At 32.9% G+C, this 27,324-nt stretch overlaps 1 protein-coding gene and 1 long non-coding RNA gene across 2 annotated transcripts in view; one reads left to right on the forward strand and one right to left on the reverse strand.

The window, feature by feature from the left end:
* LOC114333439 (putative tricarboxylate transport protein, mitochondrial) overlaps positions 1-22,881 on the reverse strand; it is an 88,850-nt gene extending 65,969 nt beyond the window's left edge. Inside the window, exon 1 of the mRNA XM_028283309.2 lies at positions 22,697-22,881. The gene's annotated coding sequence lies outside the window, so the exon portion shown is untranslated. The remainder of the gene's footprint in view (positions 1-22,696) is intronic.
* Positions 22,882-24,119: 1,238 nt separating this feature from the next.
* On the forward strand, positions 24,120-26,944 carry LOC126881341 (uncharacterized). Its single transcript, XR_007696805.1, has 2 exons — positions 24,120-24,439; positions 24,593-26,944. It is a non-coding gene; the product is annotated as an uncharacterized LOC126881341 (long non-coding RNA).
* Positions 26,945-27,324: the final 380 nt, after the last annotated feature.

Raw genomic sequence — 27,324 nt, forward strand, 5'->3', positions numbered from 1 at the left:
AACAAACTCCCATAAAATTTTTATGTAAGCATATTAAAAAAGAAGCCGCAACTCGATAAAAACTGCCTTATCGAAAAAATACTAAGAGGCAAAAAAATTTAAAAAACAGAGAGTTTAACTAATGGTACCACAATAATAATTTAATTGGGTTGTACACAAAATTTTGGGGGGTTTAAGGGAACAAAACCCCCATAAAATTTTTATGGGATGCAAAAATTTCACTATAATTTTTCTTTAAGATGTTCCTGTCATAAGAATGATACATGTCCATTTTCAATAAAAAATCTCTGAGAGTTTTCGATATATTGGAAAAATCGATTTTCATTTTGTAACTTCAAAGGGCTATAACTTTTTTTATGTGCACATGTGTATTAAGGTAAGTTAGGACCAATCGATCTATTTTTGGTCCCAGAATATGTGATTTAATTTATGACCTGTATTTTTGTTACGCCCTGTATAACTAATATGTACGTTTTACAATAAAAGTTACATCAAATATTATTAAAAAAATTGAAAATAAATTGTTTAAACAAATTTGATGTTGTATATAACAATTAGTTTATTTAAATAACGCATATTCGTAATGTACGTAAAAAGAACATACAAATTAAAAAAAGAAACAACGAAATAAATAATCGAGAACCAGAGAGATACAGTTAACAGCTCCTTCCCCCCTCTCATCGCTATCCCAAGTTTCAACGCCGGCCGATTTTAAGGGCCACATTTTTAAGCTTTGTGGACGATTTCCTTGAAAGCAAATCTTTTGTATACTTGGTATGTTAAAACTTTGAAGTATGTTCTTTCAAATGCGGCTAATTTTATTTCTTAATTGTTATAAACAAAGCTGCCGTGAATTAAAGAAGGGGGCTAACTTTGTCCCTAATTGTCGTAGGACAATTGTTTTTCTTTCTAAATGGGTATAAAAGTTTAGTCTCTCTAAATATGGAAAAATAATTTTTCTACGGGTAACGGTTAAAAAGTTATTCTAATTGTTTATAAGCAAAAAATCGACATGATCTTGCAAAATAATTTTACACTATTTATAATTATTTTTTGTCATTTTTTTTAAATTAAGTTATTAGCATAAATCTTCTTCTTTCATAAACTGTCCGAAGTATTACTGTAACCTCATCGTTTTCTGACTTATAGTGTTGCAAAAAAAATTAATTTGGGATAAACAAATTAAATAACTTTTAAACTATTTGACCAATTGCTTTGAAATTTAGAATATAATTTAAGCACCAGAAGTCTCAGCATTTCGTGTAATAAGAAAGTTCTAACTTAATTTTTACATAAGTTATGAACATTTATAAAATCTCAAAATTTATGATTTATTTTGCAATTTTCTAAGCAACAAATAAGGATAGACATATGCAGTGAACGCCATATTGAAGTTTTTTATATGACTTATCAGTTTCCTACTCTCAAATTTGTTTAAAATGCTTCACTTTTTAGTAATAGACGAAAAAAGCGAAAATTTAGCGTTTTTTGATCTTCATTTGTTTATAGCTATGTATATCATCAAAATCGGCTGCAGGAAACATATAGGTTATTAATATAGATGTCCATACTACTCAAAAAATTTGGTTTCGGCCTGGAGGGGGATGTGTCACGAGAAAAATCTTATTTCTCTGGACTATCATGCCAGCACGCTTGAGCGTGTTGAGAAACGTTCAACAGCTGTTCCCCTTCTCTTTTGTAAATTACTGGTCGATTCAATAACATACTCGGGTGAGCGTCACTTTAGGGGAAGGTGAGGGAATTTTACGCAGCGGGTAATTTTACGCAGAGTCGATTCAAATATACCGGTCTTAGCCAGTGCCATGCGAGCATGTCCAAATGCCTAACAAAATATATCAGTTGGATGTGAGAGATATTGCTACACGTGCTTACGAATTTCGGTAGTTATTGAGACTTTAATGATAATACATAGATTCTTATAAGAAATAGCCGTGCAAAGTGTAACAAGGTAAGCGTTAATCTTTCTTGTACTCTTGTTTTTATCTTATCAGATGAAAACATGATCCTTACTGGTAATTTGTTTATTAATTTTATGTTGATTAGAATAGTCTTCCTAACATTTTTATACCATTTACGTAGTTACTGTCATATGGGGTAATATTACGCACACAAGATAGAAAGTGAAGCGGAGGAATCGGAATATGACGAGAAAGGCATCTGTGATGATGATGTACTAGATGACGTGGATCCGACTAGCCCTGAGGACATCTGCCTGATTTGTGGAGAGTTTGGGAAGGACAGAGAATTGTGCATCTTGTTTGGGTTGGACTCATACCTCTTGCACTGCGAGAGAAAGTTCGAAGGACGAAGGACTATATATGTGACATATGTGTTGAATAATTACTCAGTTTCAATTATAAAGTGTTTTGTAATAAAAAAATCATACTGTATAATTTTTATAATTTGCGTAAATTTTCCCGATACACTGCGTAAAATTACCCACACACATGGGTAATTTTCCGCACCAACCAAAAAAATTGAATTGATAATTTCAGAATGTGTATTTACCGTTTGAATCCATGTGTCTTATATACATCTAGGATTAACATTTGTCAGTTGACTATGTTAATTTGAATAGTGTTAATAACCCTAGAACCTAAAACAACAATAAAGACGATTTTGCTTAGGTGCGTATAATTCCCCCACCTTCCCCTACTATTTGACAGACAAAAAAATTGAAAATAATAGTAGTCAAAACTTTAAAAGTGTTTTTCTCAAAACTGCTCTTTTCAAAGGCGGTAGACATTATAACTCAAAAACTACTTGACCAATCCACATGAAATTTTGTACAGATTTTTTTAGACAATTCGTGAGGTAACGCTGTCGAGATATTTTTTGTTTTATGCTTATTTTTGTTTAACAATAACAAATAATGTTGATTTTTATCTTTTTTTTTAATTTCGTTATTTTGACTTCTGAGTGATACCAAAAACTAAAATATTGTTAAGACTAAAAATCTCGACAGCGCTACCTCGTCAAATTCATAAACGAATAAAATATTTTTTGAATTTTTTGTTTCACATGATCCAATGACGAGTTCTGATGTCCACTGCAAAGTCCATTTTTTGGAGGTGTCTGTAAAAATTTGCCATCGGTGCATTGGTTTATTTTTTAATACTTTGGCTTGAAATATTTTTTGATTATTCTTTGAATTGTCCTAAATATGTTTATTTAATTTAAAAATAGAAACGGTCTACCATACTTTCAAAAAGAATTCACAAAAATGTTCTTGAAATGTCCCCCCACCCCTTAATATAGAAATATTCATGAAATTTTTCTACATGTTTGCTTTTTTGAATTCTGGCCCGCAGTGGCGGCTGGTCAGAGGAGGCAAGGGAGGCTTAGCCTCCCCATAAATTTTTTACACACGCTACACTGTTTTGTTTACTTTGTTATTTTGCTTCGCGTTAGAGATATCGTAAAAAGTTATTTGAACAAGTTGTTCCAAATAATATTCTAACCCCACATACCAAATTTCAGCACAAAATTCGCACTTTTAGTTTTTTCATTATTTGTAGTCGGGATCCTAAAATTGCAGAGGAGGCTGCTGGCCGGAAAATCTCACTTGCTAATGCTCCGCGTAGCCCAGCAGCGTTTAAGGATGGTTTAAGGAGACCCGGTCTACTAACGGCCGGTTTCACAAAGTAAAGTTAACTTGTGGTTAAGAGATAACCAGAAGTTACGTCAAAATATGCGTTTTAGTTTCAGGTCAACGGCGAAGTATGGTTAACTCACAGAATTTTTAACCAGAGGTTGGAGTGGGTTACCCTTATGGGTATACCCAGAAGGGTAACAATTATGAAACTGAAACGCATATTTTGGGGTAATTTTGAGGTTATCTCTTAACCACAAGTAACTTTACTTTGTGAAACCGGCCGTTAGAGCTGCACATCGCTTAACGAACACGCTGCCCGGAGATCGGGCAAGTGAGATTTTTCGGCCAGCAGCCTCCTCTGCGGATTTTAGGATCTTGACTACAAATAATGAAAAAACTAAAAGTGCGAATTTTGTGATGAAATTTGGTATGTGGGATTAGAATAATATTTGGAACAACTTGTTTAAATAACTTTTTCCGATATCTGTAATGCAAAGCAAAATATCGGTAATTTACCGTGTTTTTGCATTCTCAGAGTAAGCCGCTTTTAGAATTAAAAAAATTCAGTTGAGTATCTTAAACAATGTAAACCTTCAACCTGTATGGACTGCAAAACTTCAAATCTGTATTTATTTTGATATGCATATCTACTTACAGAGATAGAATTGTTAACAAATAAACGACACAAACTTTGGTAATACACTTTTACAATTATACTAACTATTTTTAAAATGATATGATATTATGAAATAATTATGAATTATGATGATATTATAAAATGTAAATAAAAAATGGTCAAAAAAATGGGGCCTTAAATTAGATTTTTTTGGCGGATTTTTTTTTGCTAGTGCAAATTTGTCTAGATAATTTACAGTTAGGTATAGCCTCCCCTCCCCTATTGAAAAAATCACGAGCCGCCACTGGTGGCCCGTCCTCTAAATAGATCACTGGGCGTTAGTGTTATCCGAATTGCAAGTATGTATGAATGAGTTACAAACAGTTATGGTAATTATTTTTATTTGCATCTAATAACAATATGTTTATGTTTTATAATATTGTATAAAACAATTTTTACACAATGTTACAGTACATTTTGCAGAATCTGTGTTATAATAATTGTAAAGCCAAAACACTAACAGATTCTGGAAAATGTACTGTAACATTGTGTAAAAATTGTTTTACACAATATTATATAAAATTATTTTGCCTAGGCATTGTCTCTGCTCTTCATGTTTCTCCATGATGTGTTCTACCCATAGATATAATAACCTGTAGATTACGCTAGCTATGGGCCGCTCTGTGCATCGAGGTGTAACGCCGATATCAAGGATGCCATTGGTCATTATTCATTTTGAGTGGTCTAGCCATCTTTGTCCATCATATGAACGGTATCGCTTAGTAAAAAGAGATAGATAGACCACCGATCTACTGCCGCGCGCCACGCTTTTTTGCTCAGTATGCCTTGTCTACGGTTAACATGTCTCTGGTTCTACCCATCGAACTTTATGTCTGATAATACTTATAGTCGGAGAGATAGAAGCGGATTTTGTGCGTGATAAGTAATATGGAAAAACTATATGGGGATATGTTGAACTAGTTGTGTACATTACTTTCCCTAACTGCCGGAAACCAGAGTGGGGGCCGAGGGTAGATATAAGGGGTCAAAGTCGCGGTTTTTATTTTTTTTTTTTTGTGACGCTCTTGATAGAGATAGTGCACCAAAATTTGGGAATAAGTAGGTCATGACGTAACTAATTAAAATCTCCAGGGGCGTCAACCTGCGTGGCCGACAAAGGGGTGGGGGAAGGGGTGAATATATAAATTATAATTGGGTTTTTTGTGACGTTCCTGATCGAGATAGTGCACCAAAATTTGGGAATAAGTAGACCATGACATAACTAAGTAAAATCCCCAGAGCCGGAAAACAGATTGGGGGGACGAGAGTAGTTATAAGGGGTTAAAGTCGCGGTTTTTATTATTTTTTTTTGTGACGCTCATGATCGAGATTGTGCACCAAAATTTGGGAATAAGTAGGCCATGACGTAACGAATTAAAATCTCCAGGGGCGGAACGCTGCGTGGCCGACAAAATTTGGGAATAAGCAGGCCATGACGTAACGAATTAAAATCTCCAGGGGCGGAACGCTGCGTGGCCGACAAAGGGGTGGGGCCAGGGGTGAATATAAAAATTAAAAGGGGTTTTTTGTGACGTAACTGATAGAGATAGTGCACCAAAATTTGGGAATAAATAGACCATGGCCTAACTAAGTAAAATCCCCAAAGCCGGAAACCAGATTGGGGGACGAGGGTAGTTATAAGGGGTTAAAGTCGCGGTTTTTATTATTATTTTTGTGACGCTCATGATCGAGATAGTGCACCAAAATTTGGGAATAAGTAGGCCATGACGTAACGAATTAAAATCTCCAGAGACGGAACGCTGCGTGGCCGACAAAGGGGTGGGCACAGGGGTGAATATAAAAATTAAAAGGGGTTTTTTGTGTTCCTGATAGAGATAGTGCACCAAAATTTGGGAATAAGTAGATCATGACATAACTAAGTAAAATCCCCAGAGCCAGAAAACAGAGTGGGGGACGAGATAGTGCACCACTGACGCTCATAATTGAGATAGTGCACCAAAATTTGGGAATACCTAGTTCATGACGTAACTAAGTAAAATACCCAGGGGCGGACCGATGATTTTGGGAACAAAGGGGTAGGGACAGGGGTGAATATATAAATTATAAGGGGTTTTTTGTGACGTTCGTGATAGAGATAGTGCACCAACATGTAAAGTTGAATTATATGAGCACTTTTTAAGAGCACAACATATAACAAATATTTGGCTAAATGCTCATAAATCAGTTCCAACAGTACTCATTCCTATTGATTATGGATGGAAACTGGCTGATGATAATTCCTATAAATTTAATTGGTTTAAAGGCCCACAGTTGCCAGAATCTATTCGAGATATTGTTATAGGGGATGATGAGTCTGAAAATGAGATGGATGATTTTGAGTGTGAAAGTGATGAAAATGATGATAATAACGAGTTTGATGATAATTATATTAGCGGTGATGATGACTAATGTAATTATATGTATTGCATAAAGTATATCTTTAAGTAAATTTTTGTACATGTTAAAAGGCTACATCAGCGCGTCATCAAGACGAAAAACGCGTTCCAAGATTGCAGCTTTTGTTTTGAATAATTTGTCGGGTTATTTGACACACATATACGTAATATATTAAAGAATGACGGTACACAGCTCAATTTAAAAAATATGTTAGTATGTGGAAATTACTCCAAGTATAATTAAATAAATGAAGAACAAAAAATTACACTTTTTTCGAATAAACTTTTTATCCCATGCCTAGATTTTGTGTCACATTGGAACTACTAAAATCGTTTATCTATAACAAGAAATCGAACTTAACTGACAATATTTGGCAACATAGAAAAATAGTCACCGTTATCACAATGCCTATTGGCCATGAGCCGATGGGTAGAGGGGATTTGACAGCTTTCTCCAGCGCTGTTAGTGGCAGTTTTGTGCATTTATCTGATAAATTTAAATGGCGCGCCATGGGTAGAGGAGAGGGGATTTGACGGTTTTCGCCACAGCTGTTAGTGCAACGTTGCCACATTTAGTAGATTTCTACTTTTTTGGTAGATTTTTGATATTTTTTAAAAAATTCTAGTAGGCAATATTTTTTAGTAGATTTTTGGTATATTTCAACATTTTCTTATGACTAAAATAAAATTTGCTTTTTAATAGTATTTACCCCATTTCTAAATTAATTTTTAGACATTTTGTTACAATTTCCCAATGTCATTACCGAAAATAAGATTCAGGGGTGGGATTCTGTGTACAATCGCTAACACCAGGTTTGTTCCAACACGACCGAGAACCGTCAGGAAACGGTAACGATCCTGCGCAGTAAAGAAAATCCGTTCCAACAAAAATATGATCGTCATCGGATCGTCCTTCCCACTGTTCCAACAAGAATTGTGATCTTTCGGTGACGGTTTCGTGATGATCATTTCAGTAATCGGGCAAATGCATAATGTGCTGGTTGGACTGACTTAAGCACTAGGATTTAATTCTTTAAATTTTTTGAGCCTTTGATCGACTAAAAGCACACAAGCTGTCACCAACAAAAATGACAAATATATGATTACCGTCATGGGACGATAACTGGGCGATACAATTACGAACATGCGCACAACAAACGGTACAAGCAGTTTCGTGACGGTTTTTGGGCCGTCCAAAAGTTCATGTTGGAACAAACCTACCGCCGACCGCTTTCTATCAATGTCAATATATTTGAATTTTTAGTTTTAATTCAAATATTTTCTTGTTTTACAAGTGTCACTTCAGCATCAACTAGCAAAACTAGAAAATAATTCAATTAAAACTAAAAATTCAAATATTTTCACGACAATTGACATCGATAGAAAGCGAAGTGTAGATATCTACAGTGCACGGAATCTAGCCCCAGGACGTAGATGATGAATATTAAACAGAAATGAAACTGGATTCTGGTGTAACAAACTTGCAGATTTCAAGTAGCAGTGCAATCAGTACCTATTTCAGGTGTTATTGAAGAGTTCTGGTATTCGGTGGTCGGTGAGCCTGTTAGAAGCTAACGATGGAAAACTAAAATATCTAAGGCCCGGTCTTTTCACCTCCGAATAAAAGTTATTCGGAGGTTATTTGACAGATTTACATGTAATCTGCCGGATAAACTTCCTAATAAATATTTATTCGGAGGTGAAAAGACCGGGCCTAATTATAATGTATGTAACTTTGCAAAACAACAAATGTTGTGTTTGCGTGTTTCTAATGTAAAATGCGAAATAATTGTTTGAAGAATGTGATCCAGATATGCAGATGTTAAAATCAGTGGATGACAAAATATTATATATAAATATTAAATATGAAACTGATAAAAATTAATTATAGTTGGTCATTTTGTTCCCCAGTTAAAATATAAAAAAGTTTGGTTTTTGTTTACAAACAGTCATATTAATTTCTAGTTAAACTCCCTCTGTGGCTCAGTAGTAAGAGCGCCTACTTTTGGATCGAAAGGTCCGAATGATCGTGAATTTGAATTTCACCAGGGTAGAGAATTTTTCGTTTATTATAAATTAATAAATGAAAATAGTTTCTATCCTTGGGGGATCGGTACCCACCGGAGGGACCGCAGACGTTCGGATACAATTAGCGTCTCTGCAAAGACAATGACATCGACTTTCCAAAGTAACAAGACACTTACTCAACACACACACTACACATAAAGTCTACTTTACACTACATGATTTATCACGTGGTTTATCATATGATTTTGCCCATGACGAGCCGCATGACAATGCTTATGATAAAACACAATGCTTATGGCAAAATCATATGACAAATCACACAGTGTAAACATGTAAATTTTACTCCATGACCAAATCATATGACAAATCACATGATAAATCATGTAATGTAAAGTCGACTTAACACTAGCTACCTAATTGGTAAAATCCACTGTACCATCACCATGCCAATGCCCATTAGTTGTCGAGGCATTAGCTAAATAAAAAAAATTTCTAGTTAGTCAGCTGTTATTTTTATTATAAAAAGTCATAAATTATATACAAATATATTAATAAAGTTTTATAGTATATTTTAGTTTTTGATAAGTAGATTTTAGTAAGCTAAACTTACAGTAGATTTTCTAAATAAAATGTGGCAACGCTGTGTTAGTGGCAGTTGGCAGTTTTGTTTTGTGCATTTGATAAACTTCACAAACTGAAATGGCGGGTAATATGGATTTTTCAAAAAAGAAAACAAGATTGCAGCTGTTGTATTGATTCATGTAAAAATATTGAATATAACAGTACTGGATGCAGTTATTATATTCGGAAACATTGCGTACATGTCCTGTATCAACTAAATCCTTTCCTTTTTTGGTGTTGCTGATTGAAATTGGATATCATGGGAAATAAGACTGAATCCAGTATAATGTTTAATATCCATTTTGATAGAATTCAAACAAATTACAATTCATACAAATTGCAAATTTTAATAATCAAAGCAGTAAGCACACAAAAATAAACAGAGGTAACCTTTAAAATGTTAAATAATTCATATAAACTTATTCTTTTTCTCAATGGTCTCTTGCGTAAGCAGTCATCCAGTCTCACGAACTTATATATTAAATATTAAAATTATAATGAATAAAATAAAAAAACATAATTAATTTTACTATTAATTCTGTGTATTCGTTTAGTAATCAGGTAACAATAATATTTCAGTTCATAATTTGTGTCTTTCTAGATAAGTATCTATTTTTCTCGTTTTGTATATTTCACATACATAAATTTTATCAGAAAAGTATAAGTTTCAAACCGCGAGATAGCGCTACCGTCGAAACTCACAGCCAATTATTACAATCTTGTGCTTTCATCTTTGATAGTGCCACTTACTTCCGACGCACTGTTGCCAAAGGTTCGCAAAACTTTCGAAAAACGGTGCGGCAAAACTTTCGCTCGAATTAACATTAATGACACACTGATGTATCCTTTTAATACTTGTAGATGTAAATAAAATTATATTTTCCGATGAAAAACCATGAATTTTTTTCTAATTTCATCATTGTTTCTATCAATTAATAATAAAAATTTCGAGAACAATAATTATAATTATTTGCATAAATCAATGTTAAAAAAACTTTTTGAAAAATATAAGAAATTTTAATTTTTTCTCTACATTTTTTATAAAAATATTGTGACACCGTTTTTAACAAAGCTAGCTGTCCCCACCTAGCTGTCCGCCCTTTTGGATTTTGATTCTACAATAAATCAATTGTGCAAGTTACGGACATATTCTCGATGACGAGCATAACCCAAAAATTTTGCGTATTCACCCTTGTCCGCCCCTGGAGATTTTATTGAGTTTTTTCATAATCTACTTATTTCCAAATTTTGGTACATTATCTCGTTAACGAAAGTCACAAAAAAAACCCTATATTTGTATGTTCAACCCTACCCACCACCCCTTTATACTCAAGCAGCGTTCCGCCCCTGGGGATTTTAGTTAGTTATGCCACGATCTACTTTTTGTCAAATTTTGGTGTACTATCTCGATCATGAACGTCACAAAAAAACCCTTATTATACTTTTTATATTCACCTCTGCCCCCACCCATTTGTCCCCCACACAGCGTTCCACCCCTGGAGATTTTACTTAGTTATGCCATAATCTACTTATTCCCAAATTTTGGGGCACTATCTCGATCACGAACGTCACAAAAAACCACTTATAATTTATATATTCACCCCTGCCCCCACCCCTTTGTCGGACACGCAGCGTTCGCCCTTAGAGATTTTACTTAGTTACGTCATGAACTAGTTACTCCCAAATTTTGGTGCACTATCTCGACAATCTCGATCATGAGCGTCAGAAAAAAATAGTAAAAACCGCGACTTTGACCCCTTATAACTACCCTCGTCCCCCCACTCTGGTTTCCCCTCTGGGGATTTAACTTAGTTATGTCATGGTCTACTTATTCCCAAATTTGGGTGCACTATCTCGATCAGGAACATCACAAAAAACCCAATTATAATTTATATATTCACCCCTTCCCTCACCCCTTTGTCGGCAACGCAGGTTTCCGCCCCTGGAGATTTTAATTAATTACGTCATGACCTACTTATTCCCAAATTTTGGTGCACTATCTCGATCATGAGCGTCACAAAAAAAATAATAAAAACCGCTACTTTAACCACTTATAACTACCCTCGTCCCGCAATCTGGTTTCCGGCTCTGGGGATTTAACTTAGTTATGTCATGGTCTACTTATTCCCAAATTTTGGTGCACTATCTCGATCAGGAACGTCACAAAAAACCCAATTATAATTTATATATTCACCCCTTCCCCCACCCCTTTGTCGGCCACGCAGGTTTTGGCCCCTGGAGATTTTAATTAATTACGTCATGAACTAGTTATTCCCAAATTTTGGTGCACTATCTCGATAATGAGCGTCACAAAAAAAAAATAATAAAAACCGCGATTTTAACCATTATAACTACCCTCGTCCCGCAATATGGTTTCCGGTTCTGGGGATTTTACTTAGTTATGTCATGGTCTACTTATTCTTAAATTTTGGTGCACTATCTCGATCAGGAACGTCACAAAAAACCCAATTATAATTTTTATATTCACCCCTTCCCCACCCCTTTGTCGGCCACGCAGGTTTCCGCCCCTGGAGATTTTAATTAGTTACGTCATGACCTACTTATTCCCAAATTTTGGTGCACTATGTCTATCAAGAGCGTCACAAAAAAAATAATAAAAACCGCGACTTTGATCCCTTATATCTACCCTCAGCCCCCACTCTGGTTTCCGGCCGTTGGGGAAAGTAATGTACACAACTAGTTCAACATATCCCCATATAGTTTTTTCATATTACTTATCACGCACAAAATCCGCTCCCAGCTCTTAGACTATTAGTTGTTTATGTTCTCGATATTCCCGCTATACTTCTTGTAGTAAGTCAATTTTAGGTAGATAACTGCTACAGATTAAGTGACATCTAATAAAGGGATATTTAACTTATTGACCGGTTTTTAGAGAAGCCATGAATTTACTACCACCATATCAACTAGTTGTTTGAAGTGAATATTGGCTAATATCACTTCTAGGCTTCGATTTTATTGGTATATTTCATTCATAGATCCATGGCCTCTAAGAATGTACTATTTACTTGCTGTTAAGAAATAAATGTTTTCCTTTGAGCTTGTGATTCCATCCACTAACTTGTGCGAGAGGTTCTGTATTATCAAAATTAGATGCTACAGTAACACACTTATTATCGTTTTACACACCATTTTACGAAAGGTATTTCTCGATTAACATCAAATTGAAAATCATAAATACGATCCATATGCTTTTTAATCAAGAGCTTTTGTATCTTGTATATGACAGTTTACTAATATATTTTCCTGCAATGTTGTTACTCTGCATTCAAATTATTAACTCAAATACTACTCTTGGTCCTAAGGTCAAATATTTTGTGATCAATTTTAGCAATTGTTTTGCCCGTAAAAAAGTCAAATATACAGTGAGGACGTTGAGTTGGAATAAATTCATTTTCTCGGGAATGGGCGACCTTGGAGATAAATCCCGAAACAGCTCGATTTTTATTTTTAAAGTACAATTGTGTGGCATAGATATCATACTAGTGACGTTATCCATCTGAGCGTAATGACATAATCGAGGATTTTTTTATATAAGAATAGGGATAGTGTGATAGCTCATTCGAAAAGTTATTCAATGCTCTATACACTAATATAAGCATTAACATAATTATTTATACATACAGGGTGCCCAAAAAAATTTTTTGGAATTAAATTAATTGAGACAAAAAGAAGAATGTTTATAATTTATTTAATTTGAAATACATTTTACCCTTTTCCGAAAACAGGAAAAACTGTTTACTTATTTGATAAATAAATATTGCTTTTCCCTTAAATTCAATATTAAAGCTGCCACCCACCTGCCTCTTAGCAGTTTGAACATTTAATTTAAGCGAAAAGCAATGTTTATTTTTGAAATTAACATTTTTTTTCTGTTTTCTGACAGCAGTAAAATGTATTTTGCATTAAATAAATTAATTTAATTCAAAAAAAATTGTTTTTGGGCACCCTGTATAAATAATTATGTTAATGTTTATATTAGTGAATAGAGAATTGAAGTACCATTCGAATGAGCTATCACACGACACACGACCCCTATTCTTCTTTAAAAAATCATTGATTATGTCGTCACACCCAGATGGATAACGTCAGTAGTATGATATATGCCAAAAAATTATAATTTAAAAATAAAAATCTACCTGTTTCGGTATTTATCTCCAGAGTCGCCTATTCTCGAGAAAATGAATTTATTCCAACTCAAACATCCTCACTGTATAACAGTAGCAGCTACTTCCACAATAATCCCAAAATCTGTAGCAGAAGCAAAGAAGCTTTCCACATAAAAATTGCTTCAATGAGTTATGTCCATATAATTTAACAATTATTTCATCTACTTTATGTTTATACACTGGGCGTCAGAGAAAACGGATACCCCAAAAATGGCATTTTTGATGTCTCGTATCTCCTTAAACTGTTGTCTGATTTAAGTATGTTTTTAATATGTTATAGCTTTATTATTTAACAATATCGCTGTAATAATATTGTTGCTAAACAGGTAAATTTTCATTGTATACTGGGATGTACGAATCAAACTGTGTTTTTTTCTCAAAGTTCGCAACACCCTGTGGAATATTCTAGCGTTTATAAAAAACTTAAATTAAAACCTAACTATAGCCTCAGGTTTTCTTAACATTCTGTTTTTTCATTCATTCGCTTATGTTGGATAATACAAAAGTTAGGTACGTTAAAAACTAGCCATGTTCTTTATCAGTATAGCGTTTCTAAATATGTAAGTGCGACAAACTTTAAGGGGTAATTCTGCCTTAAAAAATAATGACAGTTTACTTCATTATCGTATGTCCGCAAATGCTTCGTTTCCGAGATACGGGATGTTGAAATTTTTCTTACAAACTGACGATTTATTTATTGCTTTAAAACCGATTGAGATATGCAAATGAAATTTGGTAAGTTTTAAGATATAGTTATTGCGCATTTTTTGACATGCAATAAAGAGTTTTATATTCACCATTAGCGCGCATACGGGTAATATGACCGATCATATTACCCGTATACACGCCAATGGTGAATATAAAATTCTTAATTGTATGTCAAAAAATATGCAATAAGTACGTCTTAAAACCCAACAAATTTTATTTGCGTATCTCAACCGGTTTTAGAGAAATAAATAAATCGTCAGGTTGTAAGAAAAATGGCAACACCCCCTATCTCGGAAACGAAGCATTTGCGGATATACGTTAATAAAGCAAACTGTCGTTATTTTTTAATGCAGAATTGCCCCTTAAAGTTTGTCGCACTTATTTAGAAACACCCTGTGTACTGATGAAGAATATGGCTAGCTGTTAAAGTACCTAACTTTTGTATTAACCAACATAAGCGAATGAATCAAAAAACAGAACGTTAAGAAAATCTGAGGCTACAGTTGGGTTTTAATTTCGGCATTTTATAAATGCTAGAATATTCCACAGGGTGTTGCGAACTTTGAGAGTTTGATTCTTACACCCAGTATACAATGAAAATGTACCTGTTTAGCAACAATATTATTACAGCGATATTGTTAAATAAAAAGGCTATGTCATATTAAAAAAAATTACTTAAATCAGACAACAGGATTAGGAGATACGAGACATCAAAATGACCCATTTTTTGGGGTGCCTTTTTCTCTGACGCGCAGTGTATTTAGTATTCAAAATATACAGGGTGTTTGGTAAAGATTAGGCCATAGCTTAACCTTAGATTCCTGAGGTTAAAATAGGTCGATTTAAGCTAACTTACCTTAGTACGAAAGTTGATAATAACCGAAATACAGGGTGTCAAAGTTAAACTTTTATTTTATGTATTCTTAAATATTTCCTAACAGACATGGGATAATAAAAGTAAATTTGGTAAATGGGGGTTTTTTGGGACAAGAAATCTAAATTCGCCACCAAAAATTATGTATTGCCCAGAGGGCGCCACATACGCCTTGCAGCGCTCATTTAATATGTTCATTTTTTTTATTACCCACTCTACATACTTTCTGAATCAAAACTTTTATTCTCTTAATATTCTTACTTAAAAAGGGTATACTACATTAATCTCGCTAAACTTAACCGTTTTCAAGATAAACGCATTTTAAATCTGCGAGGCAACATAATTTTTTACATAATATCATTTAGTATGATATAGTTAGACCCAAACCCAGACATCCAAAGTGAAAGTTATCCTCCAACACCAAATTGTTCTATATGGTCCACATAATGTTCAGAAAAAAGTCACACCATTTTGAGCATCGGGTTTGGGGGGAGAGGGGGGAGAAATCTGCAAATTCGTAGTTTTTTACGTTTTTGGTCAATATTTCTAAAACTAAGCTGTTTAGCATGAACAACCCTCTACACAAAATTGTTTTACATTAAATTTGAAATAAAAAAGGCCCTATACATAACCCTTCTAAAATGAACGGTTCCAAAGTTACGGAGGTAGTATAGTATAATTGGTCCAAAAAAAGGCCTAACCCAGGCATCCAAAGTAAAAGTTTTCCTTCAACAAAAAATTGTTCTATATGGTCCACATATTGTTCAGTAAAAAGTTACACCATTTTGAACGTCCGGTTTGGGGGGAAGATGGGGGAGAAGTCGGTAAATTAGTAATTTTTTTACGTTTTTCGTCAATATTTCTAAAACTATGCTTTAGCGTAAGGAATGTTCTACATAAAATTTAAAACAAAAAAGGTTGTATACATAATTGTTATAAAATCAACGGTTTCAGAGTTACGGAGGGTGAAAAGTGGAGGTTTTCGATACTTTTTATATTCACCGATTTCTCCCCCCTCTCCCCCCCAAACCCGACGCTCAAAATGGTGTGACTTTTTTCTGAACATTATGTGGACCATATAGAACAATTTGGTGCTGGAGGATAACTTTCACTTTGGATGTCTGGGTTTTTGGTAAAGTTATATCATAAATATTGCCCAAAAAATATTAAAAGTATCGAAAACCTCGACTTTTCACCCTCCCTAACTCTGGAACCGTTGATTTTATAACAAATAGGTATACAACATTTTTTGTTTTAAATTTCATGTAGAACATTTTTGTATATACCATTGTTTACGCTAAAGCATAGTCTTAGAAATATTGACGAAAAACGTAAAAAAAACTACTAATTTACCGGCTTCTCTCCCATCTCCCTCCCAAACCGGACGCTCAAAATGGTGTACCTTTTTACTGAACAATATGTGGATCATATAGAACATTTTGGTGTTGGAGGAAAACTTTTACTTTGGATGTTTGGGTTAGGTCTTTTTTTGGAACAGTTATAATATACTACCTCCGTAACTTTGGAACCATTCATTTTAGAGAGATTATGCATAGGGCCTTTTTTATTTCAAATTTAATGTAGAACAATTTTGTATAGAGTGTTGTTTATGCTAAACCGCATAGTTTTAGAAATATTGGCAAAAAACTGAAAAACTACGAATTTACCGATTTCTCCCCCCTCCCCCCCCCCCCCCCAAAGCCGACGCTCAAAATGGTGTGACTTTTTTCTGGACATTGTGTGGACCATATAGAACAATTTGGTGTTAAAGGATAACTTTCACTTTGGATGTCTGGGTTATGCCATCTTTTGGATCAACTATACTACACTAATTGTAGTTACACCAGAAAATACTTAAAACCATAAAAAATTACAAATGTATCGCAAATTTCTTTAAATCGAATTTGCGATGCAATGACATAAATATGAGAACTGGCACAATTAATATGGTTTTAAGTTATTTTTTGGGTGTAACTGCAGTGATATTATACAAAAAATTATGTTGTATCGTTGACATAAAATGAGTTTATCTCGAAAACAGTTGAGTTTAACAAGATGAATGTAGTATATCTTTTTTAAGTAAAAATATTAAGAGAATAAAAGTTTTGATTCAAAAAGCATGGAGAGTGGGGGATAAAAAAAATTGAACGTATTAAATAAGTGCTGAAATACGTATGTGGCGCCCCCGGGTAATACATCATTTTTTGGTGGCGATTTAGATTTCTCGTCTCAAAAAACCCCCGCTTACCAAATTTCGTGTTGTTATCCCCTGTCTGTCAGGAAATATTCAAGAATAAATAAAATAAAAGTTTAACTTTGACACCCTGTATTTCTGTTATTATCAACTTTCGTACTAAGGTAAGTTGCTTAAATCGACCTATTTTAATCTCAGGAATCTAAGGTAAAGCTATGGCCCATTCTTTACCAAACACCCTGTATATTATTCGTTGAAATATTAGTTCCTGTTGATATTGTTGATGTTGCTGTTTGTAATATTGAAATGCTGCAAATTTTGATGATAGTATAATCAATAAAAGTACCAGTGTCCTATTTATTGATTAGTAAAATAATACTGACAGTGACGATTCAACAATTTATATTTCCGAGATTTATTCATGAATAAAATTTATAATAAACATTAACCAACAAGAATAATCCAGTAAAGGATAAAAAAATGCTGAGATGAAACGTATTATTAAATGTGTAAATCTCTGAATGTTAAAAATCATCTGAATTCTACATTAGATTTAGTTTTAACAAATTTAACTGAAACAAATGGTATTGAGTCAGATACATCACTTGTGAATATTGATCGTTATCATCCTCCTTTAGAAATTGACATTAGTTTCAAAACGCCAAATTAAACTATTGTAAATGACACAAACTTTGCACCTCCACCAACATATAATTTCAAAAAAGGTAACTATACGCTGTGAGCTCGTACGTAGAGGGGATATTTATAAATTCGGGAGCGCCAGTAGTGACAAGTTTGTAAACGTTTACTGGAAATTTGACATAAATGTCAAAGTGATTAATTTAAAATTAAAATTAAAAACATTAATTATAAAAAATATTAGTTGGTCAAAGCTGTGATATATATTTTTACCTTAAATATACTTACGTTTTAAATACTCAATTTACGTTTTTTAATGTTCCGTAATATGTAATTATAAATTAATCTTAGCGCCATCTACACGATAATTGTGAAAGTATCCGAAGTAAGAAATTAATATTTCATCAATAGAACGTCAAAATGATTAGCAAAATCTTAAAAAAATCTTTTACAATTTAATTACTTTTTAGCGTTGTAAATATTAAGCGATATCAATTTAATAATAAATTTAAAAATTACCGGTAAAAGTTGAATTATAATCCACTAGGAGCGACACCAGCGAAGCTCAGAGCGAATACGCCCTGAGCTTCGCTGGTGGCGCTCCTAGCGGATTACTAATTCAACTTTCACCGGTAATTTTTAAATTTATTATTTAATTGTTACCACTTAACATTTACAACGCAAATAAGTAATTAAATTGTAATCGATTTTTTTAAGATTTTGCTAATCATTTTGACGTTTTATTGATAAAATATGAATTTCTTACTTCGGATACTTTCACAATTATCGTGTAGATGGCGCTAAGATTTTTAGATTAAATTATAATTACATATTACGGAACATTAAAAAAACTTAAATTCAGTATTTAAAACGTAAGTATATTTAAGGTAAAAATATATACCACAGCTTTGACCAACTAATATTTTTTATAATTAATGTTTTTAATTTTAATTTTAAATTAATCACTTTGACATTTATGTCAAATTTTCGGTAAACGTTTACAGACTTGCCACTACTGGCGCTCGCGAATTTGTAAATATCCCCTCTACGTACGAGCTCACAGCGTATATTCAACTGCATTATCTGATATACAACACTAATTGGCAAGAATTCAAATTCAAATAATCCAGAAATATGTGTCAATCAATTTTATAATACTCTTTATCATATACTAGATCAATGCATTCCACATAAGAAGGTAAGCCAATCAAGGAAATATCCTTTTTGGTATTCAAAAGAATTAATTAAAAAAATTAAATTAAAAAATAAATTTTTTAAGAAAACAAAAAAGATAACACATATTTACAAAAGTTTTATGAAGTTAGGAAAGATGTTAAAAAACTTATTAAAAAATGTTATAGAGAATATATTCAAAATATTGAAGGTAATATAAATAATAGTCCTAAAGAGTTTTGCCAATACCTAAAAGGGAAAAGATCAAATTCAACACTTGCATATAAATATAAACATGAAGATGAATGTTACGAAACTGAAAGTGATATAGCGAATGCGTTTGCACATTATTTTGAATCTATACATTCTAACACTAATTTAATAATAACAGACTCCTACAAGAAATATGGACTTGAACAATTACGTGTTGATTGTATAACTCTAGAAGAAATCAATATTGCAATTAAGTCTTTAAAAAGTAGTGCAGCTATAGGTGTGGATGGGATTCCTTCTTACCTGTTTAAGGCGTATTCAGAAGTTCTGTTACATCCCCTACAAATGATATTTAATAAATGTTTAGAGACAAGCATGTTTCCGGATGCGCTTAAGGCAGGTAGAATAACTCCTATCCACAAATCTGGAAATACGAGTTTAATATCAAATCATCATCCTATAACAGTATTGCCTTCTCTTTCAAAAATCTTGGAAAAAATTATGTACAATAGACTGTATACTCATGTTTCAAAAACTTTAATGGAAGAACAACATGGTTTCATAAACAAAAAATCAACTCAAACAAATCTGTGCATTTTCAGTCACTATATTGCTTCATCCATAAATAATTCTTAAGTTGATGTTATCTTTACTGATTTAGCAAAAGCCTTTGATAGAGTAAATCATTCAGTACTATTAATGAAGGTACTCAAGTACTACTCAAAAAAACTGAGGTCATATGCACTTTCTGACAAGCTTATAAAATTTTTTGAATCTTACCTTACCAACCGTACTAATGTAGTCAAATTTGGGAACTGCTACTCAGACAGTTTTATAACCAGGTCAGGTGTACCGCAAGGTTCCATCCTTGGGCCTTTACTTTTTGTTATGTTCATAAATGACATCACCGATTATATAAAATTTGCCAAGTTTCTTCTATTTGCAAACGATTTAAAATTATTTCTTACAATAAAAAACGAACATGACTGTATTAATTTACAACAAGATATTCGAGGTATATCCACATTCTGTAAAAATAATGATTTGAACTTAAATGAGTCAAAATGTAAACTATTGACTTTTTCTAGAAAGCGAGAAATCATAAGAAGAGATTATTTTATTAACGAAGTAAAACTTGAAAGGTTAACAAAAATCAGAGATCTAGGGGTGTTATTCACTAGCAACTTTTCCTTTAATGAGCACATTCTCAAACTAACTAATGATTGCTATAGACAGTTAGGCTTTATCCTAAGATCCAGTAAAGAATTTTATTGTGACACTACAACACTAAGCTTTTTAATGCATATGTGAGGTCAAAACTCGAATATTGTTGTACCATATGGAGTCCCTCCACCATATCACATTGTGATATGATAGAGAGGATTCAGAAGAAATTTTTGAGGTCTTTATATCTGAGGAAATTTGGGATTTATCCTTTTAAGGTTTCCTATAACTAGCAGAGAATGCTTTTTGACACTGTGTTATTGAGCGAAAGACGTAGAAATGCCCAAATCATTTTCATATTTAATATAGTTTATCCTCGAGTTTATCAAATCATAGACTCTCCTACGATTCTTTCATTTATAAATTTTAATGTACCAGACCAAAGACTTAGATGTAGACACACTTTATTTAAAATAACTCCAGAATATACAAACTCCCCCATGGCAAACTGCTTAATGGCAATGAACGATTTTATCGTGAGTGAAGACCTTGACCTATATAATATGAAAAGGAGTACTATTCTACATAAACTGTGATACCCTTATTTATTGTTTTAACATGCATTTATTTTATTGTATTGTATAAATTATTGTATGTTCTTATTACCTTGTATTGACCAACTGTGCATTTATAATTGGCATCATTGCTGTAAATGAGCAGTATAAATAAATAAATAAAGGCAGTCAGCCAATTTATCTGATGTTTATAATTTTTTTTATTGAAATGATATTGGAAATATATAGGACAAAAATTATTCAGTTTGCTAAAACCTAAAATGTCTAGGTAAATTTTTGTTGAAGTTTAAAAAAATTTTAATGATCGAAAACAAAATAAAATTTTCTATAAATAATGATTTATGAATAGGACACTTGCCTATATTGGATTAAACTTTAAGCAAAAAAGGTACAATTACAGAGAATCTACTGTGAGACTTATTTACAGGTAAATAGAGTTACAAAAACCCTCAACGTCACTTGTAGCGCATAAACGAATGTCTGTTACCTCTTCTCGTCACGGTTGCAGCCAAATTAGTTTTACTGTACTTGACAAAAAAAAATTTTGAGCATATTGTGACTGTTCTGAGAAACACCAGTTGATATTACACAATATACAGTTGATATTTCAATCCTAAGGCCAACCACTCACTATCGGGTACACATAAAACCTAAACAGTTAGACCCATAGACATAATAACACCTAGACTGCTCACTGCAATCTAAAACTTTGTGACCAGTGTGATAGAGAAAAAGTTTGTATTTATGGTAGGGATCTCTTTCTAATAGGCGAGGTTTATCAAATTGGTGGCACTGGAAAAATCACATGGTAAACAAACTCAATGCCATTGGATAAACCCCTCCGATTAGAAAGAAATGCCTACCCTAAATACAGGCATTTTTCTCTGTACAGGCAAACTATAAGAATTTTGAATGTACGATGGTTGAAATTTACATAGTGGCTCGAGCAATCAGATGGAATCTTTGTCCCTTCACCGAATGTTTCAAGTGGTGAAGGGAGAAAGATTCCATATGATTGCTCCAGCCACTATGTAGATTTTAACCATCGCACGGTCAAAATCAGATTTCAGTTTTATTTTAATATTTTTTTCTTAACCCAAATAACGCCCAAATCTAATACGTTCACTTTTATATAAATATATATTTATTCTGAATAAAAAAATTATTTTTGAGTGTTGTTTTGCTTTCTTGAAAACAGTAGTTTCCCAGACGACGCCTGACCAGTTACGCTACTACTACAGTACCGGACCAGTTAAGGGTTAAAAATGATATCTATAGAGGTTGTGTCACAATAGATCAATCATCAATGGAAATTAGATGTCTATAGAAGTTCTGTCCGTCAACGTGTTAAAGCAATAAACGCAATGTTAATTTTTCTTTTTTATATTATATAATCTATTCAGTAAGTCAAATTTTTATGGATAGATCAGGAAATAATTATATTTATACTAAATTTTATATTTATATTTACACTAAATATAAAAAAAGTATTACATTCATTACATTTTTCTAATAACTGCTAGACTCTAAAATAAGTTGTAGACAAATAGATATAAAATAATAAATAAATCCTGACTATTTTATCTAGCAATCTGTTGTCAAGTGTATGTTTACATTAAAATGTCTTACCGGATAATAAAACTGCACTTCACAAATCAATTTAATTAGAGTAAATCACAAAATTTTAATTAACTGGACACAAATTAATGTGACTTTAAGCCTAAACAATAAAAGCATGTGATTTTAACACAAAAACATGAAGAAATATTGGATCAAAAATAACCGAAATCAAAATAATGTTATGTCACTTCCAAAACATCATGATGTAAATAAGGCTATAGCGATGTTGCCAATGTGTCTGAGTGGGGCTTAACATTACGGATTTTAAATTGTATGGATGAGTTATGGAAATTTGTTTCCCACTGATGATAAAAATGATAATTACGGACTGATTGTATGAAGTAATCAACATTATTTGATATTAATTAGGTTTACTTAACAGTGATGATTTCATGGTTTTTTACCGTAAAGGCGAAATTACACGGTTTACCCAAATTGAATTCACTTTCCCTAATAGCACACGACGTCCTTTGGACGTCCAAAATAGGTCCATTTTTGGTCCTTACGTCCATGGACTATAAACGGACGTCCTTTGGACGTCCCATTTTGGACGTCCTTCGGAAGGAATAAATATGGACGTCCTTTGGACGTCCGACGTTGGACGTCCTTCGGACGGAATAAATATGGACGTCCTTTGGACGTCCATACTGGACGAAATACGGACGTTTTATGAACGCGTATATATTATATTGGACACATTATACCAATTACGGGATCAAATAGCAAAATAATTCAATAAAATATTAACTTACGCGTTAACTTTACGTTAATGAAATACAGTCAAACCTGTCAGTAACGGCCACTAAAATGAAAGAACTATTGGCCGATATAGAAAGGTGGCCGTTATTGCCAGTTTTTGTAGTCTAGATATACAGTAAAACTTGTGTTACTGGCCACCTGATAAAATCGGCCACCTGTACTAACGGCCAGTTTAAATATTCCCCAAACCAATTATATCTAGACTACAAAAACTGGCAATACCGGTCACCTTTCTATATCGGCCAATAGCTTTTTCATTTTTAGTGGCCGTTACTGACAGGTTTTACTGTAATTGGTTTGGGGAATTTTTAAACTGACCGTTAGTACAGGTGGCCGGTGTTTGCAGGGGGCCGGTAACACAGGTTTTACTGTAGTTTAAATCGAAAAGATTAAATCTTAATTCAAAATTGTATATACAATTATTACAATTATAAACAAACTATATAGTTTAATATCCAAAAAATGTTTTTGATTTTATGTAATGTAATGAAAATCTTATTTGTAAATTATTGGTTACAATGTTTAACAATAGGAAATTTTCAAGAATAAATAAAATAAAAGTTTAATCCTAACAACACAAAACATTCCAGGAATGTAGGTACTACCGTTCTATTCCGTGAACATCTATCTGATTAAATTATGGGTGGAAAGTTACCACAAGATATTCTATGAACATAGTACAATGTCTTCCTGGAGGGGTAAAATTTTCCATTACAAGATTTTAAGAGAGGCCATTTATTGTACTTGTAATTTGCGTTCATTTTCAAATTTGCCGCGCGAGTATCTATGTAGCGTCTCGTGGTCGTTGGTCATCACATTTCATTTTCATAACATAACCGATAACCTAAAAATTTAGTAAAAAAGTAAAAATTTTGATTGGAAAAAAATGCATCGATAAGGGGGTGTGGGAAATGGAAATTAGTGGCTTTTTTGCTGTACTGTCTGCTAGTTTTTGCTCTGGGCACTGGCTAGATCTCTTGTTTAAACAATTTTGTAAGTATTATAAAATCCGTTTTCAATTTTCTTTATTCTTTATGAAACGAATCATTTATACATGCATATTATTACCTGTAAATAGGTACCTATTTCTTTTGATTTTTAATTGTAAAGAATAGAAAAATTACCGTTCATTTTAATTTTTTTTAGAATCAGCTGAAAGTGGCCTACAAAAAAAAACCAAGAAGGAAATGTATAGCCTTGTGGCTATGAAAGGCAAAAGAGAGATATAAAAAGTGTATTGGCTAGTTGGAAGAAAGTCCACATTGTCCATGCATAATAAGTTATTACATTATCAACAAATATCAAGAAGATAGCAGGGTCACGAGCATCAACTTCATGAGTTCAAGAATATCGAGGAAATCCAGCTCCTCGATACTACTGGGCAAACTAGAAGATTGAAGAGGACAAATCCTTTTGAACTAGTTTGAGTGATAGGTGATAGTGAAAAATGGAGCATAGTGCTTGTGTGCTGTGCCTGTGTATGTTAGAATAGTGCACGATCTTGTTAGATTAGATAAGAGACGCTATGGGGTAAGCTCTTCATTTTAAGAAACAGTAGTAATTTAGGCTAAATTAAAATTGCTCATTGGTCAGTTATGACCAGATTGTTTTTTTATGTTTGGCAAAAAGGACTGAATTGCACATTGATAATGTTTTGATGATTTCTGGACCAGAAAAAAACTGTTGTAGATGTAAACTGTATGTACAGTAGAATCTACTACAGTACTGTAGAAATCATCAAAACATTATCGATGTGCAATTCTGACTTAAGCCCTTTTTCCCAAACATCAGAGAATTGTAATGTACAATAATTCTCCTATCTGCTTTTTCATGAATTTTGTAGGAGATGAAAAACCATTTTTAGGATCATCTGCTTTCACATGTTTTGTAGTAAATAGATAGTTGAATTTACTACAAAACATGTCAAAAAATATATGAAAACAGGAGGTGACTATAAAAAAAGTTTTTAGTCTCTCTTACAAAACTCATGAAAAAACAAATCGGAGGTATGTCACATCAGTGACTAAGAATGTCTAAAAAATATACTTTGATGTCCCAAGAACCAAATATAACCTACAGTCCATCTAATTTACTTACTGTTGCATGTCATTATCTACGCCAGAGATCTAAGTTGACATAGTTGCCAAAGTATAAAAAGATCCTGAATCCATTTTAAATCAAAAATGTCACATAATTATTGTAAACGTGGATTATACAACAAAACAAATTAATATTCAATGTAAATAAGTAAAAACTTAAGAAATAGAGAACAAGAATTAAGTTATAATCTTCTAAGATTTGCAGTGCAAGAGTTTTTGCACTGCATTGTTAATAATTAAAAAACGGCTCCGAACTCTTGGCAAAAAGCCGGTAGGTTTCTTTGTATAAGTATGTCTACAATAACAACTAAAAAAGTTGTCAGATACCTCGATTATTCCAAGTCGTTATAAAATTAGGTGAAATTTATATTTTTATAGTAGAGGATCTTTTTATAGTAAAGTAAATAATAAAAACAGTAAATATAATAAATAAAACAGATACTTATAGTAAAGAATATAAACAAATATGAAGTGTCATCACCGTAACTGTCAAATAAATGTTACCAATTTATTCTAAAATGTCACCTTCGTTCGATTACAGTTACAGTGTGATCCGAACAAATCTGCTTCATAAAAACGCTTTATAATCCATTTATACAAATTAAATGAAACATATTATTGTGTATTTCTTTAGGTTAACATTAATAGAAATCTTCAAATATTATTTCTAGGCGTATATAATAAAACATGTCTAGTGGCGGTAATTCCAGTGTACTCAGCAAAGTGATTCTAAAAAAGAACACACCTACCGCCTAAATATTTCGTGTTGGTATCATGCAACCTCACAGGCTACGACGCGGATGACGCGCAACAGTTAGTAAATTAGACGAAGTATGTAGATATATACAGGGTGTAACAAAAATACAGGTCATAAATTTAATCACATATTCTGGGACCAAAAATAGTTTGATTGGACCTAACTTACCTTAGTACAAATGTGCACACAAGAAAAGTTACAGCCCTTTGAAGTTATATATATATATAATAGCACCAAGGGTCTTAGAGGCCCATGGCTTGAAAAGTTTGTTTTTTTTCTTCATTTTCACGTTTCTTTATGTACTGAGATCTTCTCTGGCTTGATATGTGATTTTTCTCCATTCCTTCCTGTTATTCATTTTTCTTTTCTGACCCTGTAGCACCATTCTTTCCAAATCTTTTTCGACCTCTTGCTTCCATCTATTTTTCGGCCTTCCTCTTCTCTTTCTTGAAGCTGTAGTGTAGTTTAGTACCATTTTTGGAGTCCTCGTGTTTGGCATCCTTTCAATGTGACCTCGCCATCTAAGTCTCTGTGCCTTTATCATTCATTTGAAGTTACAAGATGAAGTGATTTTTTCCAATATATCGAAAACTATTAGAGATTTTTTATTGAAAATGGACATGTGGCATTATTATGGCAGCAGTATCTTACGAAAAAACTATAGTAAAATTTGGACACCCCATAAAAATTTTATGGGGGTTTTGTTCCTTTAAACCCCCCCAAACTTTTGTGCACGTTTCAATTTAATTATTATTGTAGTACCATTTAAACACAACGTTTTAAAAACTTTTTTGCCTCTTATTACTTTTTCGAAAAGTCAATTTTTATCGAAATATTTTGAATATTTGTCAAATCCACCACATATTTGTATATGGTTAAGTACGATTATGGAGACTTGGTAATAATATGCAGACTTATTTATGCTTTACATTTTTAGGGATATTTTGAACCATATTAAAAAAGAAGCCAGATCTCGATAAAATGTGCCTTATCGAAAAAATACAAAGAGGCAAAAAAGTTTT

Source organism: Diabrotica virgifera, chromosome 3 (assembly GCF_917563875.1).
Source record: "Diabrotica virgifera virgifera chromosome 3, PGI_DIABVI_V3a".
In the NCBI taxonomy this organism is placed as follows: Eukaryota; Metazoa; Arthropoda; class Insecta; order Coleoptera; family Chrysomelidae; genus Diabrotica; species Diabrotica virgifera.